The following is an 11,924-nucleotide window of genomic DNA, read 5'->3' on the forward strand; positions in this document are numbered from 1 at the left end:
AGCGTTTTTTTCCCGTTCATTACGCTCTCTGCATTTGACTCCTCACTCATTTCACTCACCCGTCGTTACAATATGGACTTAATTAAGGTATCACTAGTCACTTTAAATAACGCCACATTATTAATGTTTACATATCCTACATTACTCATCTCATATGTATATACTGTATTCTATACCATCTACTGCATCTTGCCTATGCCGCACGGCCATCGCTCATCCATATATTTATATGTACATATTCTTATTTATCCCTTTACATTTGTTTGTATAAGGTAGTTGTTGTGAATTTGTTAGATTACTTATTAGTTATTACTGCATTGTCGGAACTAGAAGCACAAGCATTTCGCTACACTCGCATTAACATCTGCTAACCATGTGTATGTGACCAATAAAATTTGATTTGATTTGTAAATGCAGATCAGAGGTTCGCTGCAGTGGTATTATTTTTTGAGATTCTGCACATCACAGTCTTATGCAATTTATTTTTGATTGATTCATTGTTTGTGTTATTGATGACCACATTGCAATTAGCACCCTACTCATGAAATATTTGTTTAATATTAGCCGTAATAATATTAATTGTCATTAAGACGAAAATCATGAATAATGATAATGTATATGGTAAAGCATGTTTTTAATCTGCAAGAGAAGGGCTACCGCTGGTGGAAAGAGGCTGTACGGCACAAAATGAGTTGCAAATGCATGCCGTACGTTACGTAGTGACACGTCATGATGTAACGTACTTCGTCAGAGGGGTCCGTTTTTTCATCTTTTCTCGAATAATATTGGTCTATTACCATGTCAATCAACGCTGAATCAAAATTTTGTTCACACCCCGGATTTTGATTCCAACACAGTCGCTATAGTCCCATTAGTTTCATTACAGCCTCATTTGAATGCTGCGGGTGCGCAAATTTGTACGGAATGGAGTTAGTTAGCATTTGTTAGCTAGCTAGCTAATTGTGAAAAACTGAGTTTAAATGTATTTGGCTAAGGTGCATGTAAACTTCCGACTTCAACTGTAAATACTGCACTCTGACCCACAAAACTTCTTTGCTAGATTCATTATAGTGTTGATAAACAAAGCGAAGAAAGTGAACTTCAAAACGTGATGTAGTTTTATTGGAATTTGTAGCTGTTGTTGGTAAATAATGAATTTGCTACATTCTGACATGACTTAGTGCAGCTTGAAAGATGGCAGTTGATGGTTACTAAAACAACTATCTAAAAATTGGTAGACGCTATTCCTAATCTGTTTTCGGATTTGACATCAGAGTAGTAGGGGAAGATTTCATTCCCCCCATTTTTTTGTCTGACTTGTTGGGGGAGTGGTCAAATGGCAGTTGTTTGGAAAAGGTTTTGGGAAAATGTGGTAATGCAGTTACTTAAGCAGTTGTACCGTAAGATCCGTAGTGAATATTTTGTTTCCGCGAAGAGATTCAGTTTGAATAGCAGAAAAGTAGAGGAAGACTCATACACTATAAGTTTTCATCTAACTTTTTGTTTTGGGGTAGTGGTCAAAACTAGTTGTTTGCTAATAAGTTTGAGAAAATGTTGATGCGGTAACTAAAACAGCTAACGTAAACTCACCCCATTCCGTACAAATGTGCCCAACCGTAACATTCAAACGAGGCTACAAAGAAAACTAATGGGACTGTAGTGACTGTGTTGACTTCAAAATCGGGGGTGTGAACTAGGTTTCTATTCAAGCGTTGATCGACATGGTAATTAATGGCTCTATAGTATTGGAGAAAAGTTGAAAAAACTGACCCTCCGTTACATCGTGGCGTGTCATGTCGTAACGTACAGCACGCATAAAGCAACTATTTATGTCTTACAATCTCTCTCCACCAGGTGTAGCACTTCGCTCATCGTTTAAAAACAAGAAATGAACAGTGACGGGGGTAAGGGGGGGATACCTAGTAATTTTTTGCGTCATCATTGCATGCGATCATCATTCTCAAAGCCGTGTTTACTTCTAAGATCACTTTAGCACCGCCCTAAAAACCCGATTCATATTCGACACAAACCTTCAAATAGGTATGTAATGACACATTATATAAACTCTTTATAGTGTTTTATTTACATTTTAGAGGCGATAAGGTGATAAGTTCGACAGATCGAGTGAAAAAAAGCAAACTTCCCACACAACATTTCTCCTTCTCACTATCACAGATTAGTTTCGCTTCCCCACCCGCCATTTTTAAAAAGACCCGATGGGGCTCATTGCCTGCTTGAATTATGCAGAAACGGGCAGCGTTTAGGTCATGTAATTGATAACGTTGGAAAGGGGAGAAATTGTGCTTTACATTGGTATTGACATTACAGTTGATCTGGAAGTATTACGTTTTTGGGGCGCTAAAATAATGGCAATTGTACGGACCAAGGCGATGTACGAGTTTACGTGAGTTTACATTATATTGTTAGAGATGTACTGGATATTTCTGTTATTATTTCAAATTTGAATTCCTTAGACGTAGACCAAGATGTAATACCCTCTAACTTTTTGTCTAAGTTGTTAGAAAAGTGGTCAAAGTCGATCATTTGTTTCAAAAGTTGTATTTTTGCATTGACAGTGAATGACAGTTGGAAGTGATGACGTCACAATGAGGAGCTTTAGAATGTTGAGGAAAATGCCATAAAGTATAAAATATATAAAAAAGTTGAACTCCAGACCAGTCTACACGTTTTAAAGTTGATGGCCACTGTCACACTGGAGAAGTGTTCTCTTCACGGATTAATCCCAGTTTCAACTGTACTGGGCAGATGGCATCCTGTGGGCGAGCGGTTTGATGATTTCAATGTTGTGAAGAGTGCCCCATGGTGGCTGTGGGATTATGGTATGGGCAGAAATAAGGTACGGACAACGAACACAATTGCATTTTATCTAATGCAATTTGAATACCGCGATGAAATCTGCGTGCCATTCATCCGCTGCCACCACCTCATGTTTCAGCATGATAATGCATGGCTCCATGTCGCAAGGATCTGAACACAAAAATTTCCAAATTCTTCGATGTCTGGTGAGTATGCAGGCCATGTCACCCACTGAGCACTCACTGTTTGGGATGCTCTGGATCGACGTGTACGACAGCGTGTTCCAGTTCCCCCCAATATCCATCAACTTTGCACAGCCATTGAAGAGGAGTGGGACAACATTCCACAGGCCACAATCACCAGCCTGATCAACTATCCGAAGGAGATGTGTTGCACTGCATGAGGCAAATGGTGGTCACACCAGATAGTATCTAGTTTTCTGATCCGCGCCCCTACTTTTTTTTAAAGGTATCTGTTACCAACAGATGCATGTCTGTATTCCCAGTCGTGAAATCCATAGATTAGGGTCTAATGAATTTATTTTAATTGACTGATTTCCTTGTATGAACTATAACTCAGTAAAATCTTTGAAATTGTTGCATTTCTATTTATGTTGAGTATATTTAAGACCAGTTTATTGTTAATGACGCATTCTGACACGGAATTAGTTGAATGAGGTGTGCTAGTTCAGGACTACACCATTATTGTGAAACTCTGGAGGTCCTCAGGGAAAGATTTGAGGAACACAGCCGTATGGATAGCATTAATCAGCGCTTTTTGCTCTAGGGATAGGTCGCTCATTGTAAGAGGACATTTCGTCTCTGCATAAACAAGAAAACTATATTTCTCCACAGCCTAATATGTGAGACTAAATTATTCTCCCAACTTGTGCAGATATCTTATCTAACTCTAGGTGGCATCCACACACGGTGTGAAATATACAAAGATGACAAGAGAACATGTTCAATGTCAAATCAAATGTATTTGTCACATGCGCCGAAAACAACAGGTGTTGAATAGAACCTTACATTGAAATGCTTACCTACCAGCCCTTAACCAACAATGCAGTTCTATACTCAATATTGGACACCATTATACTTCCTTGTATCCCAATGTTTCACATGATCAATATTAATGTTCTACATGCCATTGTATCTAAACATGCATTTTACAAACTACGTTGTAATCTTTCAGAAGTTACATTATCTTTGTTCAAATACGTCTCATACAACCAATGACCAATAGAGAGTAAAACAATAATTAATAGGTCAAATGTAGGCACCGCACACTGTCCTGGGTCTTTGCTTTAATCGATGATGACCTATTCAAAATTATGATCAATTGACCAAAAATATCTAAAAGAAATTAAAATTAGACAAGCATTGTTATCTGTTATCATCCACGTGAACTCTGGATCTACTGCCCGCCATTCTGTTGACCTTTCATCAGTGGTGGAAAAATACTAAATTATCATACTTGAGTAAAAGTAAAGATACCTTAATAGAAAATGACTCAAGTAAAAGTCAGTCACCCAGTAAAATACTACTTGAGTAAAAGTCTAAAAGTATTTGGTTTAAATATACTTAAATATACTTATACTACAAAAGTAAGTGTAGTTGCTAAAATATACCAAAAGTAAAAGCACAAATAATTTTAAATTCCTTATATTAAGCAAACCAGATGGCACAATTTTCTTGTTTTTTTATTTACGGATAGCCAGGGTCACAATCCAACACTCAGACATCATTTGTGTTCAGTGAGTCTGCCATATCAGAGGCAGTAGGGATGACCAGGGATGTTCTCTTGATAAGTGTGCGAATTGGACCATTTTCTGTCCTGCTATGCATTCAAAATGTAACGAGTACTTTAGGGTGTCAGGGAAAATGTATGGAGTAAAAAGTATATCATATATCATATACCCCCAAAAAATACTTAAGTAGTACTTTAAAGAAATTTTACTTAAGTACTTTACACAATTGCCTTTCATTGAACCTGACCTTTAACCTTCTGGCTGGGGTCTGTTCCCCTCCCTCTGTGACCTCACTGGAGTGCCGGGCTGCCTCAGAAAGGTCTTCTCTGTAACCAGAGTAGGTTGACCGAAAGGTCAAGGGATGTGGTGGTCTCAAACCCCTCAGAACACTGAGCTATATTTAGTAGAGGGGAGTAGAGGGGTGAAAGAGGATAAGGTTCACCATGAGATTAACCATGACATTCATGTTGCTGACTCCAGCCCGCTAGTTCAGATACAGTACAGAGCAAACCCAACCCTCCTTGTAAACCCGGTTGGGGAACCCAGGTTGACAAGAAAGAAAGAGAACATAAAACATTAATATTTATGTTGTAATTTAGTAAGTATAAGACTGTTAGGTGTATTACTATGACACTGTTACTTTTGTGAAGAAAATAACCTCCCTATCCTTCCTGGCTGACCATCACCTGTAGTCCTTGTGCAGTTCTAGGTAACCCCTATCAAGGCTGGTCTCATAGACCAGACGTAACATAGTAAATTCAAATCCGGGACGCTTGGTATGGTTACATAAGACCGAAGGTAGCGGTAGCCACCTGGCTAATGTTAGCCACAACAACTTGGAATTTGTAACATATCACACAAAATTGATGATGGACATCCATAAATGAATACATATGGTGAAACTTTTGACTGGTACTGTAAATGCATGTCTTTTAGGAAATGACAAGGGTTCAACTAGTAGGAGCATGTTTTCTCAGAGTAGGGTCGCGTTCATGTTGACATGAAACCATTTGGAAACCTTTGGAGGTACAATCTGAACTTCTTCTTATTTTTTTCTCAATGCCGACTGAGGTGAGCAGGCGACCTTGGATTGTGCTCCCAGTCCCCCTTGCTTATCTCAACTGTTCTGTCAATATTGATCTATTGGCATCTTGAACAATTAAGAGCGGCTTTCTGTTTTGGCTGAGCCTGTTCAGGATGATCCTTCAGTCTGACTTGACCTGCAGTCAGACGTCCTTTGTCCTCGTCTTGTCGTGTCCCGTGTATATATACATTTACATCTTTCTTCGCATATCTTTTATATATTTTCTTTTCCAAAAACTCAACTTCAAAACACTCTCCTGCAACCCGCCTCACCAATAAAAAAAATAAAAAAGTATTTTTTACCTCAAATCTGAAATCCACAATAGAAGCTAGCCAGAAGCTAGCCAGAAGCTAGCCAGAAGCTAACCAGAAGCTAGCCAGAAGCTAGCCAGTTCACTGGCTAACGTTAGTATTCAGCTAACCACGGTTTGTGGTCATCAGCTATCCTTTAGCTCGAAAAGCTATCACCAGTTTTGTACAACGCGACTCAGACCAGAACATATCGGACCTATTTTTCTCTCTATATCCCCGGATTTTCAACCGCAAGCTCTAGACATTTACAGCCTGGATCTCGCAGCAAGCTAGCTGCTATCCATGTGACTATTGGCTTACGTCGATCCCGGAGCAAACATCAATTATTCCGGAGCTAGACAGCTGAAGAGTTCCATCAGCCACTCCTGGGCTACAATCACCTATCCGGACCCGTTTTACTGCAAATGCGGAGCCCCACCGAGCCTTCACGACTGGACTACCAACGTTATGATGACTTCTGATCTTCTGATGCTGATGACTTCGTCAACCATTTTGAAAAGAAGGTCGACGACATCCGATCCTCGTTTGCTAAGTCAAACGACACCGCTGGTTCTGCTCACACTGCCCTACCCTGTGCTTTGACCTCTTTCTCCCCTCTCTCTCCAGATGAATCTCGCGTCTTGTGACGGCCGCCGCCCAACAACCTGCCCGCTTGACCCTATTCCCTCCTCTCTTCTCCAGACCATTTCCGGAGACCTTCTCCCTTTCTACTCGCTCATCAACTCATCCCTTGACCGCTGGCTACGTCCGCTTCCGTCTTCAGAGAGCGAGAGTTTGCACCCCTTTCTGAAAAAACCTACCACTCCGATCCCTCCGATGTCCAACAACTCAGACCAGTATCCCTCTTTCTTTCTCTCCAAAACTCTTTGAACGTGCCGTCCTTGGCCAGCTTCTCCTGCTATCTTCTAGAATGACCTTCTTGATCCAAATCCACAGTCAGGTTTCAAGACTAGTCATGTAGTCAACTGAGACAGTGCTCTTCTTCTATAGAGTCACGAGAGGCGCTCCGCACTGCTAAAAGCTAACTCTCTCTCTCTGCTTCTCATCCTTGCTAAGACTATCGGCTGCTTTTGATACTGTGACCATCAGGATCTCTGCGCTCTCCCACCCTCTCCGAGCTGTGAGCATCTCCGGGCGCGGCCCACGCTTGATTGCGTCCTACTGCAGGTCGCCCTACCAGGTGGCGTGGCGAGAATCTGTTCCGCACCACGTGCTCTCACCACTGGGTGGTCCCCCAGGGCTGTTTAGGCCCTCTCCTATCTTCGGCTATAACCCAAGTCACTTGGCTCTGTCTATCCTCACATGGTCTCTCCTATCATTTTGTATGCAGACGAACACACATTAATCTTTCTCCTTTCCCCCCTCTGATAACCAGGTGGTGAATCGGCATCTCTTGCATGTCTGGCAGACATATCAGTGTGGGTGACGGATCACCACCTAAGCCTGACCTCGCAAAGACGGAGCTGCTCTTCCTCCGGGGAAGGACTGCCCGTTCCTGATCTCGCCTCACGGTTGACAACTCCATTGTGTCTCCTCCAGAGTGCTAAGAACTTTGGCGTGGATCTGGACAACACCCTGTCGTTTCTCTATTACTAAACATCAAGGCGGTGACCGTTCCTGTAGGTTCATGCTTACAACATCGCAGAGTACGACCCTGCCTCACGCAGGAAGCGGCCGCAGGTCTAAATCCGGCACTTGTCATCTCCCGTCTGGATTACTGCAACTCGCTGTTGGCTGGGGCTCCCTGCCTGTCATTAAAACCCCTACAACTCATCCAGAACGCCGAGCCCGTCTGGTGTTAAACTTTCCAAGTTCTTCTACGTCACCCCGCATCCTCCGCTCCATCTCCACTGGCCTTACCTCAACACCTAGACTACCTGCGACACACGCGTTCCGCCTTCCATTAAACTCGACATGCACACTAGACTCGCCACTTCGCGGCTTAACAAAGACCAACATAGGTCGCGTTTGTCCTACGGCAGCTTGTTGCAGCGGCGACTACAGACGCCTCAGTTCAACTTCAGGCTCTGATCAGGCCCTACACCCAAAAACACACCGCGCAGCTGCAGTTCAATCCAACCTCTGGTGCTGATCGCCTCCCTACCATCTGAGGAAGTACAGTTCCCGCTCAGCCAGTCAAAACTGTTCGCTGCTCTGGCACCCCAATGGTGCTGCAACAAACTCCCTCACACGCCAGGTCAATGCGCGAGTCAATCACCCACCTGTCCGGAGACAGCCTGAAACCCCCACCTCTTTAAGGAATACCGATAGATAGCCATAAAGTAATCTTCTAACCCCCCCCCTTAAAAGAGTTAGATCCACTATTAAAGTGTTGTGTCCACTGAGATATCATAAGGTGAATGCCCACCAATTGTAAGCAGCTCTTGATAAGAGCGTCTGCTAAATGACTTAAAATAATGTTAAATGTTATCGCCCGAGGGAAGTTATCCACTGCGCCCCTCCTCGCGACGTTACCTCAATTTTCTATGCGTCACTATAACTATATCTTATTTTGCCAAATTCGTTGATCCCTCTACACACGGAACCCGCAAGTAATTACCGTCAGCAGAACGCATGACGGTGGATAAACAACGACCTCCATCCTATGCTAGCTTGCTAACCGATGCTTCTTAGCTTTGCTAGCCTTGCTACCGGCAGGCTGTCTGAATCGCGCATACCCAACCAACCTCATACTCACTGCGACCCTAATATATATTCGACCAACAATGCCTGTCCTTAATTCAAATATGCCTGTTTCCAATGCTGTTCTGGTTAGTGTTTAATGTATTTTCAACTGTAGAGCCTCTAGCCCTGCTCATTATACCTTATCCAACCTTTCAGTTCCACCACCCACACATGCGATGACATCACCTGGTTTCAATGTGTTTCTAGAGACAATTATCTCTCTTATCATCACTCAATACCTAGGTTTACCTCCACTGTATTCACATCCTACCATACCTTTGTCTGTACATTATAACCTTGAAGCTATTTATCGCCCCCAGAAACCTCCTTTTACTCTCTGTTCTGGACGTTCTAGACTGACCAATTCTCATAGCTTTTTAGCCGTACCCTTATCCTACTCCTCCTCTGTTCCCTGGTGATGTAGAGGTGAATCCATGCCCTGCAGATTCTAGCTCCACCCCTTCCCCAGGCGCTCTCTTTTGATGACTTCTGTACCGTAATAGCCTTGGTTTCATGCATGTTAACATTAGAAGCCTCCTCCCTAAGTTTGTTTTTTCACTGCTTTAGCACACTCTGCCAACCAGATGTTCTAGCCGTGTCTGAATCCTGGCTTAGGGGACACCAAAAATTCTGAAATCTCCATTCCTAACTACAACTTTTCAGACAAGATAAGAAGGCCAAAGGGGGCGGTGTTGCAATCTACCGCAAAGATAGCCTGCCAGAGTTCTGACCTACTATCCAGGTCTGTACCCAAGCAATTTAAAAATCCCCACCTCTCTAAAAACAAGTTCTCTCACCGTTGCCGCCTGCTATAGACCACCCTTTGCCCCAGCTGTTGCTCTGGACACCATATCAAATCAAATTTATTTATATAGCCCTTCGTACATCAGCTGATTCTCAAGTGCTGTACAGAAACCCAGCCTTAAAAACCCAACAGCAAGCAATGCAGGTGTAGAAGCACGGTGGCTAGGAAAAACTCCCTAGAAAGGCCAAACCTAGGAAAGAAACCTAGAGAGGAACCAGCTATGAGGGGTGGCCAGTCCTCTTCTGGCTGTTGCCGGGTGGAGATTATGACAGAACATGGCCAAGATGTGAACTGATTGCCCCCCATCTATCTTCAGAGCTCGTGCTGCTAGGCGACCTAAACTGGAACATGCTTAACACCCCAGCCATCCTACAATCTAAGCTTGATGCCCTCAATCTCACACAAATKATCAATGAACCTACCAGGTACCACCCCAAAGCCGTAAACACGGGCACCCTCATAGATATCATCCTAACCAACTTGCCCTCTAAATACACATCTGCTGTTTTCATCCAAGATCTCAGCGATCACTGCCTCATTGCCTGCATCCGTAATGGGTCAGCGGTCAAAYGACCTCCACTCATCACTGTCAAACGCTCCCTGAAACACTTCAGSGAGCAGGCCTTTCTAATCGACCTGGCCGGGGTATCCTGGAAGGATATTGATCTCATCCCTTCAGTAGAGGATGCCTGGTTATTTTTTTTAAATGCCTTCCTCACCATCTTRAATAAGCATGCCCCATTCAAGAAATTTAGAACCAGGAACAGATATAGCCCTTGGTTCTCTCCWGACCTGACTGCCCTTAACCAACACAAAAACATCCTATGGCGTTCTGCATTAGCATCGAACAGCCCCCGTGATATGCAACTTTTCAGGGAAGCTAGAAACCAATATACACAGGCAGTTAGAAAAGCCAAGGCTAGCTTTTTCAAGCAGAAATTCGCTTCCTGCAACACAAACTCAAAAAAGTTCTGGGACACTGTAAAGTCCATGGAGAATAAGAACACCTCCTCCCAGCTGCCCACTGCGCTGAGGACAGGAAACATTGTCACCACCGATAAATCCACTATAATTGAGAATTTCAATAAGCGTTTTTCTACAGCTGGCCATGCCTTCCACCTGACTACCCCTACACCGGTCAGCAGCACTGCACCCCCCACAGCAACTCGCCCAAGCCTTCCCCATTTCTCCTTCTCCCAAATCCAGTCAGCTGATGTTCTGAAAGAGCTGCAAAATCTGGACCCCTACAAATCAGCAGGGCTAGACAATCTGGACCCTTTCTTTCTAAAATGATCTGCCGAAATTGTTGCAACCCCTATTACTAGCCTGTTCAACCTCTCTTTCGTGTCGTCTGAGATTCCCAAAGATTGGAAAGCAGCTGCGGTCATCCCCCTCTTCAAAGGGGGGGAGACTCTTGACCCAAACTGCTACAGACCTATATCTATCCGACCCTGCCTTTCTAAGGTCTTCGAAAGCCAAGTCAACAAACAGATTACCGACCATTTCGAATCCCACCATACCTTCTCCGCTATGCAATCGGGTTTCAGAGCTGGTCACGGGTGCACCTCAGCCACGCTTAAGGTCCTAAAAGATATCCCAACCGCCATCGATAAGAAACAATACTGTGCAGCCGTATTCATTGACCTGGCCAAGGCTTTCGACTCACCACATCCTCATCGGCAGACTCGATAGCCTTGGTTGCTCAAATGATTGCCTCGCCTGGTTCACCAACTACTTCTCTGATAGAGTTCAGTGTGTCAAATCGGAGGGCCTGTTGTCCGGGCCTCTGGCAGTCTCTATGGGGCTGCCACAGGGTTCAATTCTTGGACCGACTCTCTTCTCTGTATACATCAATGATGTCGCTCTTGCTGCTGGTGAGTCTGTGATCCACCTCTACGCAGACAACACCATCCTGTATACTTCTGGCCCTTCTTTGGACACTGTGTTAACAACCCTCCAGATGAGCTTCAATGCCATACAACTCTCCAATTGCTCTTAAATGCAAGTGAAACTAAATGCATGCTCTTCAACCGATCGCTGCCTGCACCTGCCCGCCCGTCCAACATCACTACTCTGGACGGTTCTGACTTAGAATATGTGGACAACTACAAATACCTAGGTGTCTGGTTAGACTGTAAACTCTCCTTCCAGACTCACATCAAACATCTCCAATCCAAAGTTAAATCTAGAATTGGCTTCCCTATTCGCAACAAAGCATCCTTCACTCATGCTGCCAAACATACCCTTGTAAAACTGACCATCCTACTGATCCTCGACTTCGGCGATGTCATTTACAAAATAGCCTCCAATACCCTACTCAATAAATTGGATGCAGTCTATCACGTGCCATCCGTTTTGTCACCAAAGCCCCATATACTACCCACCACTGCGACCTGTACGCTCTCGTTGGCTGGCCCTCGCTTCATACTCGTCGCCAAACCCACTGGCTCCAGGTCATCTATAAGACCCTGT

Source organism: Salvelinus sp. IW2-2015, linkage group LG26 (assembly GCF_002910315.2).
Source record: "Salvelinus sp. IW2-2015 linkage group LG26, ASM291031v2, whole genome shotgun sequence".
Classification (NCBI taxonomy): domain Eukaryota; kingdom Metazoa; phylum Chordata; class Actinopteri; order Salmoniformes; family Salmonidae; genus Salvelinus; species Salvelinus sp. IW2-2015.